Below are 8,476 nucleotides of genomic sequence, written 5' to 3'. Positions count from 1 at the left end.
CTAGTCAAATTTAGCTTGCAATGATGGTAGTTTAGCACACTAAATAAATAATTCCCCACAAATCAAGCCTTAACTGTAGACACATAAAGCTGTACGTGCAGCAAACACACAGCAGTAGACTAAAGGACACTGATAATTAACTAAATCTACTCAGAGAAACGATTCACTCTGCCAAACATTTAAAGTTGTTCCTACAATACTGGATGTTCTAGTGTGTTGATTTTTACCAATCCAAACAAGATCTAAATCTCACTCAGTCTTTCTCTGCTCAGAACTTTTATATCACTAAAGTCATGAACTAAAATACGCAGTCCTTCCACAAGTTAGAGCATATGAAGTTTGACTAATTTCATTTATCTGGGACAACTCAGATATATTAGAAATGACTGACACGTTCACAAAAATCAAAGACTTCTAGAGCCCTTCAGAGAGTGGGGAATAGAGGTAGGAGGGGATGAAGAAATTTCACGTCAAGGAGATAGGCACCATATGTTCTTAACAAGCTTCTGGTTTTCCAACACCATATAAAGAAGAAGAGGTTCCACAAGATTAAGCATGTGCTACCGGTCTATTAAGTTTAATGACATTCTTTATCTCCCCAAAGACCTGAGTTCCTAGATCTATCAAAAAATAAAAAAAAAAAGCAAGCCTACTTGGACAGCAATTCAGCTACTTGTACATACATCCATGTTTAAGATTACAAACAAACCCCATGAGGTCAATCGGCTGGAAAAGTTGGGTAGATAGTACCCTTTTGCTACGCAAAAGTCTCAACCGAACAAACATAGACATGACCATTCTCAGTTCATGCTTGTAGTGTACAATAACAATTCAAGGTAATCATCAGGCATGCAATTATATGTGTACTTTGTATCTTTGTATTTCCTAAGGTTGCGTGGCCTAAAAGAATTTACAGCTTTGAAATAGCAGTGCATATCTATAGATGCTTTACCACATTTTCCATTATAAATATACCTATCTCTATGCATACGAAATGAATACTGGTGTTGTAACAGATTACTTCATGTCCCCGAGCTGCACTGTCTCCAAATAAGACGCATGTGATCTAACACACTCACTCAGCACAAGCGATTATCTACTGCAATAGCTCCTAAACAAGGAGCTAAGAGCTGTAAATGCAGTGGAAAACCCAATTAATTCTAAGAGAGGGCTCATACCGAGAAATTATATCATGCTACCATAAACCCAAGAGTGAGGTTGCCAGCAAAAGGGTGAGGACTCCTGCTCCATGGCACTGAAATCATATATAATTTGGTATTAACTTTCTGCATCCTTAAGGAAGCTAGTGCAAGATGTCACTGGACAATATTGCAGCAGTCAAGGGATTTGTGAAACATGAGCAGTTATAGGAAAAAACCAACCAACCAAACAAAACCCTCTCTGAAAAGTCTCAATTTGTGCCAGCGACTTACTAAAGGCTTGCTTTTTTCTAGGGATCATTTGGGAAACCATCAGCATTACTGGCACAACTTGAGGCTTCTCTGCTAGAAAAGTTAAGGATCCTGCTGAGAAACTTGTTTCGTGCATCATACTGTTGAAGAGCTTTTAAACCTACGGCCTTTTAAGAGAGATGCAGAAAAAAATATTCCGTATTTATGTAAAGGATTAGGGATATGTATAATGAAAGAGGCGTCTTGTATTGGGTGACAAAGGCCTCTTGATGCATACCCAGTGGAGGGACCTATATTCAAAAAAGCAGCAGTGCCCCAAGTACACTGGTGATGTTTCAATACATATATTTTTCACTTTCACTTCTGGAGAATCTAAAGCAGTCCCAGTTTATGATCACAGACTCAGAAAATATAAAAATAGTAACAGAATCAAATTGTCATGTGAAATGAGACAGTTTTGAGGCCTGATAGATCCCAAAGATTAAAGCGCAGAGCACAATCCACAAGTATTTACGCTATCGGGAATGCTGATCTCACATGGGAACAACAATATTACTGCGGACAGTACACCACAGCAGTTTAGAGTCTACGTTAGTATTTTGTAGTTTTTAATTTCTCCCACATGGTTTATATTTTTCCATTTGATGTAATTTTTCTTTTAGTAAATCAAAGCTGAAAACCATGCCAAACTGTGCCTTAATCCCAAGAATATATTCTCCAGATCAAAATCATCTGATTTAAGGGTCATTTTTATTTCTTAAGCGTTACTTCAGAAACGTCTGGTCATTGAACCAGTCACAAGTCATAGCACTTCTTTCCTGCTACCAGTACCTAAACCGATGAGAAAGCTGACACAGCAAATATGCTGTGGCTTGGACCGTTTACGAAAGGGGATCTTTTATGCTTAGCAATCTTCACAGTTGTGCAGAGAAAGGACAGTTTGACGAACCACAAAAACAAAACAACTCTTGAGTAATGCACTGCCTTCATTTTAGCACTCTCGTTGTGTCCAGTTTTTAACCTGTTTTTCAGCTTTTCCTTTGCGTTTTCTCATATCGTTTATTTATTTTCAGTATTCTGCCAAGGAACGAACCACCCGGGAGATAAAGTATGGGGACTGTTTTTGTAGTTTCGCTGGAATATATTCCACAAATTCCACGGTCCAGGAAAAGACCACAGCGAGAAGCAGGAAATACCCTTAATCATTTACTTCCCACAAAGCATACCTTGCTCTGTGTGGCTTCATTCCGCTGAAGCATCTTTTAGACTGTCTCAAAGTGCAACTTTTTTCCTAGATAAAAATCTATTTTTAGAAGAGAACTATGAAATATCTGAGATGGAGAAAGCATGAAAAAATATACCCTTTTTCCTATTTAAAAATACACCTGTACCAACCATTTTTCCTATTAAAGATATGCCTGTACCAAGGATTTTATACCACGTTTGAATTCCAAAGAGGAAAGACATTCAGAGATTAGCAACGTACACATCTCTTTTCATGCCGACAACCTGCAACTTGGTTAGATTAATCACAAAAGTAGCTTTAGAGTCTGCGGGGCTAATATGAAACAGGAAAAGTACTTCCTTCCTCTGGCTCCTGAGAGCTGACTTCCTTCATGAGGCAAAATCTGTTTCATACGGCTGGGCGTGGAAGTAGCTCTCCTGCCCTCAGCTGCACCCGCCGAGCCATCCTGGCAGAAAATACATTGTGGAAGAGAAAAGGAGGGGGGGAAGTTAAAAAAAAAAAAAAAAAGAAGGCAGAACGTGCAAATTCACCCCATCCACTGCTGAAAGACAACACGGAGTGATGACTTCCATTAGGCTCTGGTTGCCTGAAACAATCTTAATTTTCAAGTTTTTCTGACCCTTACTATGCAAATTAGCCCCCAGACAGATAGAGCCACATGGGAGAATGGGGCTGTGCGTCGGGTTAATGGAGTTCGTGTTATTCCCTTGGGTTTAACTCCAGCCAGTCTGGACACGTCAGTCAGTCTGAAGGCAGGCAGATTAAAGGCAACTGAAGAGATAAGAAGACAGCACAATGTCTAAATCAGACTCCTTACACACTTCATTTTTATTATTCTTTCTTTCTAAGACTCCTCTCTTGGGCTGGCCTGGAAGAAATGCATTTTGCTGAAGAATTGAGGTTCTGTAAGTACAAAAAGAAAGCATGGAGGTTTAAAGTAAAAATATAAAATACACATCACTGTGTAACAAGTAGTTAGACACTAAGAAGAGAGATTCAGTTGTTACACCTGACTGGGACTCTGCCCAAGATGGAGGTTTGGGGCTGAGGTTTCCCTGTTCCGAGAGGAGCCTTTGACCATCCACATCACGCGGTCAGGAAGACAGTTCTCTATCTGCAATAGCCAACATCTCTGCTGTTGCTGGTACCAGCATAACAGTGGCCTGGAAAGCAAAATACTTTTCCTACCTCAGCTCCTAACCACAAGGAACTGAAGTATGAAAGAAAACAAGTTTTGGCGTAGTTTTCATAGAATCACAGAACGGTTCGGGTTGGAAGGGACCTTAAAGATCATCTAGTTCCAACCCCCTTGCCATGGGCAGGGACATCTCCCACTAGAAGGTTTTTGGTTTTGAACCCAACCAGGACCTAACCCCATTTAAAAAATTTCAAGTCTAAAGAGCATTTTAATAAAGGGTTATAATAGAGGTAAATAGAATACTGAAAAACAACTAGACTCATCTCTCTCCCTTTGGAGGCATACAGCTTCTTGAGAGACCTACAAACATAATGGCTCCAATGGATAGTTTAGTGTGAAAGCTTTACCAAATTGAAGCCATTTTAACCTTTTCAGGAAACAAAAAAAAAACATCCGTTCACACAAGTTTTTGGACTGAGCATGAATTTCAAACGCAAAACGTTCGCAAGTGGCTTTCTGCAACCGATCTGCAGAACCAGCAATTTTCACCGACAGAATTAAGAGTCCCACAGTACAGGACAGTCACATCACCACGGTGGCAAATGCTGCAGGCAGCTACACCGAGTGACCACAGGCAAGGCTTTGAGCTATTCTACGACCAGCACGAAGGGAGTAATATTACTGTCCACATTTTTTACTAGTTAACACTGAACTTTTCTTTCGAGGATGAAATAAATAGACTAATAGTTGGATCAAAAAACTTGGGATTATCACGGAATGCTGCCTACGTTCATGGGTTGTCTGTATTGATAGACTCTTACAGAACAATATGCACAACGCAGTTTTTTAGAATATTAGTAATCCCATTTCTGGTTTTAATTCCTTTTTTCCAGGTATTTCAGTTGCATCATAAGCGTGACGTTAAACAAGCTGTTCAGACAGCAGTTTAAAGCATTTCGCCTAAAACAACAGGCCTGTGGCTTCTTTTAAACTCTTACCCATAGGAACAAGGCAAGCACGATCCCGAGAGGCAAAATTATACTATATAGTATAGTCTGACCACCCAGACACTTAAAACTGAAATACTTGCAGATATATCAGACCATAATCACACTACAATCACACAGCAGGCAAGGCGTGGAGATGACTGCTTTTATATTTCTTTGCAAAAGTAGAAGGAATTAGCAATAATTATCATCAGTTCTTATTCTGAAACAGCAAAGCACATTTTCTTTCTGGCAAGCAGCCGAACTATTAATGTTTCTAAAGTATACTGAGATCTATCAATTGAAAGCGTACCAGGAGCGGAAAACATATCACAACCCATGTGTTATACAGACCTGCATTAGTTTTACTCCTTTGAAACCTAGTTTGAATCAAGAACTACATAAAACTTTGATGTAAAGCAAATAATTGTTCTGCTCAAAACACAAGCTGGTTTTGCTTTGAAGATGTGTGGCATAAAGAGCGGGAAGTCACAAATGATTTCCATGGGAAACATATGACTCCACAGTACTCCTATCGTTGCTCAGACATCTACTCCTGGGTCTTCTGATCACGTTGTGAAAGGATGTGAAACTTCAGAAGTATTATTTCTTGTATATTTTTCCATGTCATGAGCACAATGAATGGGATTGCTCCCCGGGGCAAATCACAGAGCATACTTATTGCTAGAATCAGAATGCATTAAATTCAGGTTTTGATCTATTAAAATAGACTATTTACAGCTAAGGTTTCCTTTTTGAAGAAACTTCCCCTTCCGAAACCTCACTTTTTTTTTTGCACATTTAGCGTTTGATAGTACATGAGGATGTGCTATTATGCATGATGCACGTATTACGGTTTTGGTACTAAATAGCTAAAGCTGATATAGCGTAACCTGTTTTCCCTTGAACATGTAAATATCCAGCAGAGAGAGCCACCAAAACTTAGCTGAGAAACCCACTTTCCCTCTTTGTAGCGGCCCGAGTATTTTCAGGACTTATAAAAAAAAGTTGTATTTCTGATCCTGTAGTGAAGAAATTGAATGAAAAATAACTTTCATTCACCAAAAGGCAGAAACAACACCTGGCTGAGAAACTTTAGCAGATGACATGTAATAAAATGCATTCTTACAGCTTTATAGGCAGACAGACTGTATGCCTTTACATCCCTTACTGGATTTTATCCTGTTCTAGTTAAGTTTCCATCAAGCACTTCTCCAGGTAGCTGACTGTCTTTGCAGCATCTTCCTGCCCAGTGCCTCCTAGCGATACGCAGCCGTTTTGCAGCTGCTGCTGGTCATCCCTGCATTCCCGCAAAGCATCTCTGTGACACGACAAATAACTTTGGGCCCATAACATCAACTCTACAAAACCACTTTCTAATTAAAATGTCATTTGAAAATCCCTTCTTATGCTAGCATCTGAAATTACTTGAAACTAATTTTAGACACATACGTATTTATAACTCGTAAAATATTTATCTTCAATTTTCAGCTTGTCTTTTTTCTTTTTAATTTCTAGCCTGCGTTAGGAAAAAAAAAAAAAAAGTAACTTCTCTGAAAGAGCATAAACAGGAGCTAGAGGTTCATTCCAGACCATATGCATTAGGTCTTTTCAAGGCAAAAATAAAGATCATGTGAGGAATGTGCCAACTTTCCATAGATAACCAATAGACAGCAATTTGACTTCCTAATTGCGTTTCTGTTTTTCCAAGGACAGAGCAAAGAGAAGAGCTTCAAGGAAATGAAACTCCCCAGTGTCAAGTATCAGCATGATTACATTTGCTGTTATCTGTGCTGAGAAAGTTTTTCTGTACTTCCAAATACAGAAATAATGGCAAGTATGCTAACGAGTGATCCTGAGATGAGTGGTACCACGTGAATTTTCTTGTTCACATAGACATAAGGTTTTGGAGTTAACAGATCCTTGTATTACAAGTCCTAGGAAGCCTTCCTGATGGTGAACAGGCCCTGGAGCAGGCTCTTTACTGGCTAATCCATCCTTGGTATTCGCAGCCTCTGAACAAGCACATTTCTCCCATATCGGTGGCTGCGTGGAAGGTGTATATTTCATGGCTGAGGTGAAATTCATTGTATTAAATTAAGCATAAACTTGGTACGCTACAGATGGTGTTTTATACAGTGCTGACTTCATATCCACATTGTTTTAACTGTACCCTGCATCTCTCTTTAAGGAAGTATTTCTATTTTGTCAACGAATTAGTATTTGAAGCCTAACAAAAATATAATGAAGACTACTGATTTTCCATCCAAATTTGCTTAAAATTTTCCAGTAATAGATACCACTATGAGAGGTCTGTGGCATAAGAACCGAGCCCTGCGTCACGCTGGGGTTAGAGATGCAGTGCTCCAGGGAGGGCGGAGGGGAAACAGGGAAGGTGTGCTCAGGAGCTCTGCGCCATTTCTTAAGGAATCCTTGTGAAGTGCCACCACTCAGGTGGAAGCTCAGGGGAGGAACAAGCTCAAGCTCGGATATCAAGCTAAAGATGATCAGCAGATCTGAATGTTAAAGTAACCTTTAAAGTTGGTTAACTGCTAGTTTATAGGGACCCTTTGTATTCACTCTGTTAGAGAGCAGGAGAGTTGAAAATTCCACCTTATTGATAGTTGTTAAGAAGTTGTTTTCCAGAATGTGACAAATTTTTATTGCTTTTCTGCAACAGGTGATGAACAACAATCTGTTCTCAAAACACGAGAGCTGCTTCTAGAGTGTCAGATGTTGCAGGTAATTTTTTTCTTGTGTCCACTTCTACACCTCAGCCAGCCAACAGAACGTAGGCTCCTTCTACTCACATTCTTCACTTGTGGTCTCTCAAACTGTGTAGTTTTCCTGGCTTCTGTTTAACTCAGGAAACAGAACCAATAATGAGAACTATTACAGAGAAAGGGAGAAATAATTATTTGAGTTGGAATGCCATTAGGTTCATAAAGCTTAAATCATTTTAGTGATTGCTCCCTATCATTTCTTGTATGTGAAGCCTAACTTAAAAGAGAAACTTGAACTTGAAAAAAATTTAAAAATCCTAACTACTGGATTATAACTACTCTACCTCAAAGCAACAATTTTTTTTCTTATTAAGGAGATACATTACTGTGTTCTGCAACAGCTGTTTTGTGACTTGATAACCAGAATCCAGGTTTGTGATTTACTGTAATTCAAGTATATATTAGCAGTAATAAACCTATCTTATAGTAGACAACATACATTTCCTGAACCTGAGAACAGACCTTCTGCTCACATCAGTAAAGAATCAAAGTCTGCAGTCGAAAAAGTGGACTGTTATTCTGTGATCAGTTGTAATTGTCATTCTGATAATACTTTATTAGTAAGGCAAGCAATGTTTTTAGTTCCTTCTCGTTCCTAAAGGCCATAGTCCCTGCAGGGAATCTATGCGTGTAAAGTACTTGCTGCAATAGTTTAAAATGAAAGAGTACTTAAAAAAATAAAGGTTTAGGCTCAAATCAATAGCCTTATCAGATTTGTGGCATCCAACCTTTGTGTATATAACCTTCTCATTCTAATAATAAACATTTTCAGAATCTGAAATTAAAGATGAGTAGTAAAGGCAGTATTGTTTTTTCTTTTAAATGACAGAAGGTCCTGTACAGATTTCTCTCTGTTTTAATTAAACAGTGTTATCCAGGTGAAATGAATTCAGAGCCTACTTTCAAAGGGT

This window comes from Chroicocephalus ridibundus, chromosome 7, assembly GCF_963924245.1.
Source record: "Chroicocephalus ridibundus chromosome 7, bChrRid1.1, whole genome shotgun sequence".
Lineage (NCBI taxonomy): Eukaryota > Metazoa > Chordata > Aves > Charadriiformes > Laridae > Chroicocephalus > Chroicocephalus ridibundus.
This window is presented reverse-complemented; position numbering follows the sequence as displayed.